General features: G+C 37.7%; 2 pseudogenes; both read left to right on the forward strand.

Moving 5' to 3' along the window:
- The first annotated feature begins 4,119 nt into the window (after nucleotides 1-4,119).
- On the forward strand, nucleotides 4,120-5,246 carry LOC118856533 (annotated as a pseudogene).
- Nucleotides 5,247-5,271: 25 nt separating this feature from the next.
- LOC118856599 lies at nucleotides 5,272-10,639 on the forward strand (annotated as a pseudogene).
- Nucleotides 10,640-12,736: the final 2,097 nt, after the last annotated feature.

Below are 12,736 nucleotides of genomic sequence, written 5' to 3' on the forward strand. Positions count from 1 at the left end.
ACAAAGAACAGGAAAAATATTGCATGAGAAATTAAACTTCTGTCATGTAGAGTTTTTTTTTTTGAAGAAATAATGAAATATGCAAAGGTTAATAAGGCAGTAAGAAAACTGTTCTATTTGCATCCTTTCCTGCACTATTTTCTTCTTTATGTAGTATCCCCTTTCTGGACTACCTCTAAGCCTAAACTCACAGGTTGGATCCCCTGGGGAAAGATTGTTCCTAGTTGAAAGTACTCTGTGGGTCTGTACTCCTAAATAAGTAATCTAATCCTAAAGAATGAGAGACTTAAAGAACAAATCATAGAAACCATCAATGATTTCATTAAAGAGAATGACAACAATGAGACAACATTCCAAAATTTGTAGGATGCAGCCAAAGAAGTATTTAGGGGAAATTTTATATCTCTAAACATGTAAATCAATAAAAGAGAGAAAAGCAGATCAATGAATTGGGTATGCAACTAAAAAAACCAGAAAAAGAACAAATTAAAAATCCCCCATTAAATGCCAAAATGGAAATCCTGAAAATCAAAGGAAAGATTAATATAATTAAAAGTAAAAAAAAATTGAACTGATAAATAAAACTAGGAGCTGGTTTTATGGAAAAAAAAAAACAACAACAACCAGAAAAGCCACTGATTAATTTTATATATATATATATATATATATATATATATATATATATATATATATGAAAACAAAGTTACTACTATTGAAAAAGAAAAAGGTAAATGTACCACCAATGAAACTAAAGCAATTATTGGGAGTTGTTTTGCCAAATTACATGCCAGTAAGACTGATAATCTGAGTGAAATGAATGGATACTTACAAAGAATTTCAGATGAACAGAAGAGGAAATAGAATACTTAAATGGCCCTATCTTAGAAAAAGAAATTGAACAAACTATAACTGAGCTCCCTAAGAACAGCACCCCCTCACCCCCCAGAACCAGATGGATTTACAAGTTAATTCTACCAAACGTATAAGGAATAATTAATTTCAATACTTTATAAACTACTTGAAAAAATAGGTAAAGAAGGACTCCTATTACATTCCTTTTATGACACTAATATAATTTTGATACTTAAGCCAGGGAGAGCAAAAACAGAGAATGAGAACTATAGACCAATTTCACTAATGAATATTGAAGCAAAAATTAAAAAAAAATGCTAGCAAGGAGATTATAGTACTATGTTGCAAAGATCACACACTATGACCAGGTGGGATTTATACCAGGAGTGCAGGATTGGTTCAATATTAGACAAACTATTAGCATAATTGAACATATCAATAACAAAACAATTAAAATCATATGATTATCTCAATAGTTGCAGGAAAAGTCTTTGACACAATAAAACACTTATTCTTATTAAAAACACTAGAAAAATGGAGCGTTTCTCAAAATGATCAATAGTATCTATCTAAAATCAAGAGCAAGCATTATCTGTTATGAGGTTAAACTTGAAGCCTTCCCAATAAGATCAGTGGTGAAGCAAAGATATCCATTATCACCACTATTATTCTGACCTAGAAATGCTAGCTATAGCAATAAGATAAAAGGAAACTGAAGGAATAAAACTAGGCAACAAGGAAACAAAACTATCTCTCTTTGCAGAAGATGTGATGGTATGCTTTGAGAACCCTAGAGAAATCAACTAAAAAACTAGTTGAAACAATTAACAACTTCAGCCAAGTTGTAGGGTACACAAATAAATCCCTATAAATCATCAGCATTTCTAGCAGCAAGAGATAGAAACTCCATTTAAATTAACTACATACAATATAAAATGCTTGGGAGTCTATCTCCAAGAAAACCCAGGGATTATATGAACACAATTACAAAACACTTTTCACACAAATAAAGACAGATCTAAACAACTGGGAAAATGTGAATTGTTGCTCATGGGTAGGCCAAGTCAATGTAATAAAAATGACAATTCTACCCAAGTTAATTTACTTATTCAGTATCATACCAATCCAACTACCAAAGAATTTTATTTTGTAGAGTTAGAAAAAAATAGTAACAAAATTTATCTGGAAGAACAAAGGTCAAGAATAACATGGGAATGCTTCCCATTAACAATCAGCTATTTTCTTTAATTAGCAAAGATGTTTACTATGGTGGTAGACTAAGAACAGTTGGTACAAAACTTTTCACCAGAAGCTTGGGAGGCACTTTCTCCCCAAAATGCATTCAGGTCAATGGGCAGAGTGGGCACAAACTTAAAATAAAATGGTGGTGTGGTGCACCTGCAGGTTACACATGTGCCAAAGAGATAACTCAAAGCTCTTAATTACTGAAAGTCTTTCTTGAGTCTATAGCCAGTATTCTTTTCTGGTACAAGGGTAACGCTTCTTGGAACTGCTTCCTCCCTTAGGTGGCGATCTTTCACGGTAAGTTCTGTTATAAATATTTTGGGGAACTTTCTTTTTATCAATAACTGCCTTGGGTTTTATACCTAGAAGTGGAGTCTCTGGTCAAAGGGTATGAGCATTTTAGACATTTAATTTGCACAATTCTAAATTGCTTTCCAGAATGGTTGTGCTAATTTACAGCTTCACAAATAATGCCTCAGTGTACCTGTCTTTATGTGATTCTTCCAACATTGTGTATTTCTATCTTTTATCTTCTTTGAGAATTTGTTGGATATAAGATGAAAGCTTGGGGTTATTTTTATTTTTATTTCTATTATTATTGGTGATTTGAAGGATTCTTCCATATGGTTGTGTAGTGAGTATGCCCTGGCTCTTTCTTTTCTCTAGTATCTTACGTCTCTCCCTTCAGGGTTTCAGGGAATCCTGAATGGTCTGAGGGTGTCTCTCCACTGCTATTGGATTAAGTGCCCCCCCCCCCCCCATCCCCCAGCTATGTTCTCACTGTTAAGGGCTAGTTACTAACACTTCAGTTCTATTTATTTTGTAAATAATTTTAAAAAATTGCTTGTTTTTACTTTGCAAGATTTCTTCCAGCATCTCTTTACCATTTAGAAAGTTATTCCTCTAAACAAAGAATTTCTTTTTTAAAAAAGGAAAAGGGAAAAATCAGCAAAACTGAGCAATACATTGAAAAAATATGAAAATATATACAATGTTCCACACCTATAGATTTCTGTTTGTACACAGTAGTTGATGGTGGTGGTGGTGGTGGTGGTGGGGGCAGGGAAGGCATATGCTTATTTCTTTTCCTTAGGACTATGCTAGTTCCTTGCAATTTTGCAATATTCTCTTTTGATTATTTTGTGGTTGCTGTTCTTTCCATTTGTATTGTTGTATTTATCCTGTTATATTGCTTTCTTGACTGTTTCATTCTGCATCAGTTCATGTAAGTCTTTCCATGCTTCTCTGCATTCACCATATTCACCTTTTTTTAATAGCAGAGTAATATTCCATTACATTTATATACCACGATTTATTTAGTCACTCCCTAATCAATGGGCATCTACTTTGTTTCCAGTTTTTTGTTGCCACAAAAAATGCTGGCTATACATATTTTGGTGTCTATAGGGACTTTATTCTTATCAGTGACTGCCTTGGGATACGTGCCAAGAAGAAACCTCTGGGTTAAAGGGTGTGGACATTTTAGTCACTTTATTTGCATAATTCCAAATTACTTTCCAAAATGATTGTACTCATTTACAACTCCACCAATTATGCACTAGTGTGCCTATCTTTCCACAACCCCTCCAACACTGACTTTTTCCATCTTTTAATCACTTAATATGGATTAGCTTTTACAAAGGTATATTTACGTTGAAGATACAGCAAAAATATAGCAAAGATATAGCATTTTTTCCTTAATACTTCAGGGACATATTTTCCTTTATATACTACCTTCTCTCTGGGGTGGAATCCTCTGAACTTAGTTCAGTTCTTATACAGTATTGGTTTCACCAAGTTCACATCCCAAAATAGCATTGCTGTTTGCCAAGTTCTTGTCTTTGCAGTTGCTGGCCTGGGTCATCCCAAAGGTTGATCTTTGCTTTTTGTGGCAGCCAGGCTGGGCTGGGTGCAAAACTTGGCCTGGAACACTGGAACACCAGAGTGCCTTGTTGAGCTTTAGAAACTCAGGATGCTGGAGGTTATACTCATTTCACCTAACACAGAAAAAACCAAAAACCAATGCAGACACCAAGAATCAAGGTACATTTCTTGGGGCCAAATGACCTCAAAGGTGAGAAATCCCCAAAGCCTCTCCTCTTATATCATGGTCTCTTTCCAGGGACTTAGAGAAAAAGATTCATGACACTAGGAATAGAGAAGTCTGAAGGAGTAAGACAAGAGACACTAGGCTCCTGAAACCAGTCAAAGAATCTGGCAGTTGCCTTGTGGTTAGTGGACCAGAACCAGCCACAATATGTGCCCTCCAAGGCAGCTCCCTTACATGTCAGTGTGACTCTTCTACAAGCAAGCTCCCCAGCCTCTCCACGTGAAGTGATACCATCTAAGACATTCTGCACATGTGTAAAACCCCTGTTATGTTATGTGTCAAACCCCATTTGAAAAATTGACTTCTAGGGGTTATGTGGTGGGTCTCAAGTCATGATCATGATCCTGGTGGCTGAGAGGTGGATGTGGACTTTGAGGGAGACCTAGAGGCAATGAAAATACATCTGGTTTACTGCAAGATCACTATCTTGATTTAACCTGGAGAACTGATAATAACCTCATTCCTTGAACTCTGGATGGAGTGCTGAGAACAGGGCTGTCATCCAGAAAATGTTATTGGAAGAATATTATATGTCTAACAAACCACCTCCAGACAAAGTCTGACTTGATCAAAAAGGAAAGCAATAAAACGTACATGAAAAGTCCACAAAAAATCAGGAAAACTCGTGACTATAGTAATTTATAAAGCCAATCAGTCACCCAGTCAAGTGGATGGTAGGAGAAAAAAGACCTATTTGAACAAGGTCTGGACAAGTTTGTCCGGAGGTGGACAAAAATTGCAAAACTAATAGGTGGTTGCGCTGTTTTATGAGAGTTACACCAGACTACTTTAACAAGACAAATTAGATGGTCTGGAAAAAGGCTTGCCCAAACAGAAGAGCAGCAGTCATTTTCAGGCCCTAGATGAGCTTTCAGGGGAGAAGTCCTGATCCTCATTAAGCTCATGAGGGTGTGCTGAACCTAACCTGAATGCTGTCAAAATTGAGATATTATCTGATGATGAAGAAGTGAACATCTCTGATGAATAAGATGAATTTTTCACATCCCCTAAGGAATCCCAGCAATATTCTTTTATTTGATGTTCTCAATAATACAGACCATAAAATGGTCCCCAAGGACTCACTCCTCCTGAGGGACAAGACCGTGTCATTTCTGCAACTCCCAGGAAGGATCTTCTTAGCCCTTCACAAGGTTGGAGGAAAGTGCTCTCTGCCTTGGGAACTGCTTCCTGATTGCGGAAGTCCAGCAACAGTGGTGGGAGCTCTGATCAGTCACTCAAAATTCAACATCTAATCTTGGTACAGAAGGAAGCACCAAGCAGGATGGAAGAAGAATGTTGGGGGACACTGAGCTCAACCCAGAAACTAGAGGAGGGTAAAAGGATGTCCTTGATAGTGAGAAGCTTTTTCATCCTTCTTGTCAAGGGGATGAGACAAACCAGGAGGATGGGGAGGAGCTCAAGTGGCTTGAACAGGAGGTAGAAGTAAACAAATGCCTTTCAGCAGGAAGAGAAGCAAACCATCCCTGAGTTTTTTGAGGGCCACCAAACCAAGACACCAAAATGATATTTGAAGATTAGGAATTACATTTTAGATCAGTGGGAAAGATGCAACCTGAAATATTTGAATAAGACCTCAGTGCATCAAGGACTGAAGAACTGTGATAATGTTAACTGTATTGGATGGATAACACATACCTGGAATTAATAGGGATGATCAGTTTTGGATGTGAGCAGACTTTATATAATAGACCTCAGCCAGCTGATAAGACATGAGTCAGAGAAGGAAGAGATGCAGAAGTGTACCAGCTAGACCATTAATGCCCAGGTGTCAAGTAGGAGACTCATGGGGGAACTGGTGTGATACAAGCGACTTAGAAGGACAGACATTTGAGTATCTCTCAGTTGAGGAGTTAGCCAGAAGAAGGGAAGATGGAAAAAACAAACCTATGAAATCTCCCAAAGTGCCCAGGCGACTCAAAAGTTCCTTTGATCCCTTCTAGGTGATTTCTTGAAGCCTCTTCAGTTAAACAAATTTCAGGTGTAAGTGGCTTCAGAAGCACTTTTAATAATGAATTTGCATGTTAATATTTCTACGGCAGAAGTGATTGGTCTCTTAGGAGGAAGATACTCTGAAACTGTGTTTCAACAATCTGGCTAGCAGCTGTTATGGGGGTGAAAGACCAACACAAGCCCAACAACAAGAATGCTGCCCAGGTTCTTTTGATCTGCTTTACTAAGGAAAGCAACATTAAGGGGTTAACAAGCTTACTTTAATTCAGCATACAAATACCATTCACTTAGTTCAGGGGAAAAAGCCAGCACTCTGAACTTTGGAACTGAGTGGAATGGATGAAAGTCTCTCATTTAAGGAAAAGGATACTTAATATTTTAGCTTCCATAACGTTTGAACTATATCTTTGAGTTTAAAAATTACCCCCCCCCCCCCCCCCGCTTAAACTTGCATATACACCACATATATCCACATCCTGCATGCAGATAGGGTGAGCATGCCTGTAACTGCTGTCTGCTAGTTTGAGGTTAAGGTGTTAGATTAAGAATCTTTCCTTGTTTCAAGAATGTGAGGCCAACTACCCCCACAGATGGGGATAGAGGTCCAGGGGTTTTTTGGGGCTTCTTAGAATTGTTTTGTAAGGGGGTTTTTGGGGCTTCTTAGAATTGTTTTGTAAGGGTTTTTTTGGGGGGAGGCCTTTAAAGGGTATATAAACTGCATGTCTGCCTTCTGAAACTTGCCTCCCTACCTCAGACCACTCTGGAGTGGGCGATGCCCAGTTCTCCCACGAGACTTGCAAATAAAGCCTTTGTCTTTACCTGGAGATACCTTTGATTGTTATTTCATTTTGGGGGAATTATTGTCCCACACAGAACAAATACAAACAAATTACAAACATTGACAGACAGACCAAATACAATTCATAGTTACCAACATCTAGGTTCAGCCTGGGAGCTCATAACAAGTAACTCTGGCCCAGAGTCACGCGTGCCACCATGGCTGTGGGTAAGAGCTCCAAAAAGTAGAAAGCCAACCCCTGGTTTTATATCTTTTTCAGGGTCAATGGTGAGTCACATATGCGACTCACCCACGTGACCTAGAATCGTCACAAAGAAGTGACTTAAACCCAAGTGATCTAAAAGCCTCTAATGTCCCAAACATGCCTCTCAAACCCATGTGTAAACTAGGCCCTCCCCTGAGGCAAGGAGGTCACCAACGATTCTCAGTCTAATCAAGGAAACAAAGGCCAAACTCTTCAAGGGCACTTGGTTGAACTGAGTGCTAAGAGCCCATTTTGTTTACCAACACAAGCTGATAAGGTAGTTGATATCTGTGCAGTTGAGCCTTGTAATAGTTTAAATATAGGGCTATGGTTTGAGATGGACCTTGTATCCCAAGCCCAAGTTCAGACCTCGGCTTCCAGAGGGTACATCCTACCTCCAATATTAACTTTTCATTTCAGGATATAGATACCAGGGCCAAATACCAGAATTCTCTTTCCAGAGATGGAGCAATGTTCATTGGGATGATCATTTGCCCATAAAATCAAAACAACCCTTTACCACACTCCCAAATTACCTGCCTTTTTATAACTGATGCAATTAGTTCAGGTGGTTCCTACTCTGTACATTACAAATTTGAAGTACAACACAAGTTGGGAGACCCTTGATGGAAATCAGTGTTTGCAAAAACAAGACAGATGACTGAAAAATACCAGCTATCTCCCAGAGGAGTCCCTCGGGATAAAATCTTTCACTGGGATTCTGACCTGATTTGTTTGCAGAAACCCTTGGAGTGTCTGAGGAAGACTGCATGAAGTAACCAGCTGCCACACTGCTGAGAATTCTTGACTCAAGTAGAGAATTTGTTCCTTTCCCATTACAGAAACCAGAGAAGGGCACAGCTGGAGAGAACTGCCTTGTGTGTCCACCATAGCCATTGCTATGATAGGTTTATAACTGGACATTTGACTTTAAATGTAAAATGGCATTTACAAAAATCTTACTTGCAAAGTTTTTACAATTTCCCAATTTCCCAATGTATTATTCAAGCAGCCATGGTAGCTATGATACCAATGTTTTATCTAGTTAAAGAAATCCAGACTGTATAAATCAGTCATGTAAAACCATAGGCAATCAAAGAACTTTGAACTCTTACCTTGAGGATGCTTGCCAAAAGCTGGTCCATAGCAGCTGCCCAGGCGGTTGAAAGGTTTATCTGTTAGTGTCTTAATGTTGATGGTGTGTTGAGGGTGATATCTTTGTTTCTGCCCTCCACTTTCCTTTACATGTGAGTTTCTTCACTTTTTTTTTTTTTACCCAAACCACCATTGTTCTTTTCATTCAATCTCATGAAGTTTTTTTGGTCTTGTTTCCAGTAAAGAAGTGGGGTAGGTCAGTGGTGGGATGGAAGATAGATGGGCAATAGATAAAAGTTCTTCTATATCATATACAGAAGAGCCGTTACATATACGTAAGGGCATTTTGCCTCGTAAAATGGCTCATTTGGGATCGAAAAAAGTTGAGAACCAAAGGTTTAGAATGTGTAGCAAGTTGCTATTGAGAAAAAGGGAAAACTAAGGAGCCTTGAGTCAAGTTGGTTGTTGGCTACAGAAGCATCTCATTTCAGACTCTTCAAACTCAAGATTTCTCTTCCACGTTACTTAGTGACCTTAAAAACTTGCTATAGGTTCTCTTTGTAACAAAGATCATTCTCTGCCCACAAACTCTTCACATAAAGACAGATATTTTTCTTTGTTGCTTTTAAGCAAGAGAGACAAAAGACAAAAGAAGGTACCAAGGTAAAACAAAAAACAAAAAAACCCAAATACTAAATTTCCTAGCTCTCATGTCAACTTCTTGTATGTATGTTTGTGCACACAATACATGTACATGCTGCAGGTGCACATGTACATATATACATGTATATACAATATATGCACATGCACAAATATATTGGCATACACGTTTTGTATGTATATGTACATACATGAACAATACATATATACATATGAATGTGTGCATAGTTGTAGTTTTTTCCCCTTTTCCTATGCTATGGACAGTAGGATTTTCTATAGTGACTTTGACAGACTAGATTAGTTATTTTATTATAACAGTTGCATGGCTGTATGATTGTGTGCTTAAGTTATGATACCTGTTGCGTAGCTGGGTACACTGTGATAACAAGTTAAGCTAAAATTAGCACTGTGTTGGTGTGAAATGATGGACTTAGATGCCTTTGGGGGGATCATATAATGAGGTATTTGAATATACAGCAGGACAAGGATATTGAGTATGCTCTTTAAGATGCTATGAGAGATTTGGGGAAAAAGGTTGGTATTTGTCAGAACATACAAAGGTCCAGACAAGGAACTGCTTGTGTTTTGTAAATTGTTTGAAGCAATGGTGCATTCTAGGATCTCTGCATAGTTATTCATTAATTTGATATTACAGGGCATGAAAGTCCTTTCTCTCCTGTGGAGTGCTTTACAAAGCTCCCCGCTGGTTACAGTATCTCTAATGGAGGGGTTGCTCAGCTGGGTTTCTGGGGTCTCCTCCTCACAGTGACTCTCCAGCTCATAGCTGGCTGGTTTTCTTTTTGGGCCAATTATTATGCTTCTTGAAGCTGCTTCTGGCCTCTGGTGACTGTCTCTCTGTATCTGTCTGTCTGGGCAGTGTGTCTTACTCAATTGTTTCTCAGAATCTAACTTCTCAAAAGGATGTTTCTTTATGTGGCTAGATACCATCACACCTCCTCCTCAAGGGGTGAGGAGCTGGGTTTTTTTTTCTGTTATCTTTCTCTTTAACTGCCTTGAACTCTCAAACTATCTTTTGAGAATCACCAGTCAACTACTTAGGGTTCCCTTTCTGATTCACTAAGAGAAAGGGATTTAACTGGCTAGTAGGAGATGATTGTTTCCTTCTTATATACAATTGTGCCTTTTCACCTGTGACTTTATCAGTCCCTCACTTCTCCTTAAATGAGATTTAAAAAAAATAATGATCCTTATATAATTTATATAATCAAATAATAACGACACCCCCAAGACTCTTTTTTCCCCAAATTTTATAATTTTTTTTTGGAGGGGGGAAGGCAAGGCAAATGGGGTTAAGTGATGTGTCCAAGGTCACACAGCTAGTTAAGTGTCAAATGTCTGAGGCCACATCCCAAGACTCTTGACTCATGTGGGTATACACAAGACCTAAGAAGGTCCTTTTCTCTCATTGGCTCACTCTACTCTGGCAAATCTACAAAGCAACTTCTGACAGCTTTATTCCTCTCTGGGCTCCACTGCTGACTTTCTGGGTTTTCTCCACCATGCCACAGCAGCCTCCATACCCTGGAAGTACACTCTGCTCCCGAGTTCCTTTACTCTGTTTGTTCAGCTCTCTCAGAATGTTGAACACGGTTATTTCTGTTTTTGTATCTTCGAAGAAATTTTGAATGAGTTTGATGTTTGAGTGGGAGGCATCTTGTTGTAAAGGAGCCTGTAAGTTGTTGTTTCTTTCTACTGAATCAAATGCTTTTTTGTTATTATCAAACGATAAGCACTGTGGGATCTTGGGGCAGCTAAGCTGTATGTACAGTGCATAAAGCACTAGGTTAGGAGTCAGGAAGACCTACGTTCAAATCTGGTTTCAGCTGGTGTGTGACCCTGGGCAAGTCACTTAACCACTGCCTCAGTTTTTCATCTATAAAATGGGGATAATAATAGTATCTACCTTTCAGCATTGTCGTGAAGGTCAAATGAATTAATAACTTTAAAGCACTTAGTACGGTTTCTGGCACATAGTAAGTGCTATGTAGTTGTTATCTACTATTATTATTTCCTTAATTCACGTATAAATAACTCTCGTAACTCTTTTGTATAGATAGGAGAGTAAGGATTGGGTAGGTACTTAATGATGTTCTCTTGGTCTCATATTTTTTTCTACACCTTTGATATGTGATATATGATAATATCCCTCCTTGTTCAGATGCCTTATGTATTGGCCTCAGAACCCTCTCACAATTGTATTATTTCTATTATGGATTCGTTTTATGTAGAGTTGGTCAAATCTGGCTGCTTTTCCTGTCTCTGTTCTACTTAGTTTGATTTCTTCCTCCTCCATAAGAACTTCTTGGATTGTACTGTAGAGGTCCTTGATGGAGAACTTTGTTTAAATGATTTCTGCATATCTCTAATTCACTCTTGTTGTCTTCCTTCCATTTTGATGCTTAAATGCCCTTGGGATGACTTTGTTCAACTAGACATTGTGCCAATCTTTATCTAAACTGTTTTTAGGGCCTCTGCCACTTCTCTGTGCTTTGTGAGATGGCACTATTCATAATCACCCATCTGCTGTCTTTGCAAAAATTTTCAGACAAGTTTATAGTCTTTTCAAAATTGTTTTCTATTTTTTCAAGTGACAAATATTTCATATGAATTTTTCCTTCCATTAGCCACCTTTCTCCATTGAGCAAATGAAAAGAAACTTTCACTGCATATTTACATGGTCTGGCAAAACAAATTCCTACATTAGCCATGTCCAAAAATGAGTATCTCATTCTGCATCTTAAGTTCATCACCATTTATAAGGAGCTGAGTGGTATGTTTCATCTTCATTCTTTTGGACTTATGGTTTATTTTATTTTGGTTCACTTTGCTCTGTATCAGTTCATAAAAGTCTTACCAATTTCCCATGAAATTCTCCATTTCATTATTTCTACAACAATATTTCATTATATCCATATACCACAAGTTGTTTAGTCATTCCGCGAAAGGAGACTGGCCTCTTAGTTTCCATTTTTTGGGCAAAATGAAAAGAACTGCTATAAATATGTTTGTACATATAGATCCTTTCTCACTTTCTTTGGAATATGGACTTCATAGCAGTATCTCTGGGTCAAAGGGTATGCCCAGTTTAATAACTTTTTGAGCATAATTCCAAATTGCTTTCCATAATGGTTGGACCAATTCATGGCACCATCAACAGTGTACTAGTGTATCTGTTTTCCTATAGCCCCTCAAACATTTGTCATTTTTTCTCTTTTGTTATCTTTGAAGTGGAGCTCAAAGTTGCTTTAATTTGCATTTCCTTAAGTATTAGTGATTTATATTACTTGCATTTCTTCCTTTGAAAACTGCCTGTCCATATTTTTTTTAACCATTTATCTACTATGCAATGGCTTTTAGTCTTATAAATTTGAATTAGTTTCCTGTACAGGGTATTCAAAAAATCTTAGTGAAGTTAAATAAGACCTATTGATAAATAAATGATCAAAGGATATGAACAGGCTGTTTTCAGAGGAAGAAATACAAATTATCAGTAGCCATATAAAAAAAATTCTCTAAATCACTAGTAATTAGAAAAGTGCAAATTAAAACAACTTTGAAGTACCACCTCACACCCATCAGATTGGCTCAGGTGATAGAAAAGAAAAAGGACAAATGCTGAAGGGGATGTGGGAAAGTAAGTAGATTAATGTATTGTTGGTAGAGCTGTGAACTGGTTCAGTTATTCTTGAAAAGAATTTGGAACTAAATCTCCAAATCTATTAAACTGTGCGTACCCTTT

This window comes from Trichosurus vulpecula, chromosome 1 (assembly GCF_011100635.1).
Source record: "Trichosurus vulpecula isolate mTriVul1 chromosome 1, mTriVul1.pri, whole genome shotgun sequence".
Classification (NCBI taxonomy): domain Eukaryota; kingdom Metazoa; phylum Chordata; class Mammalia; order Diprotodontia; family Phalangeridae; genus Trichosurus; species Trichosurus vulpecula.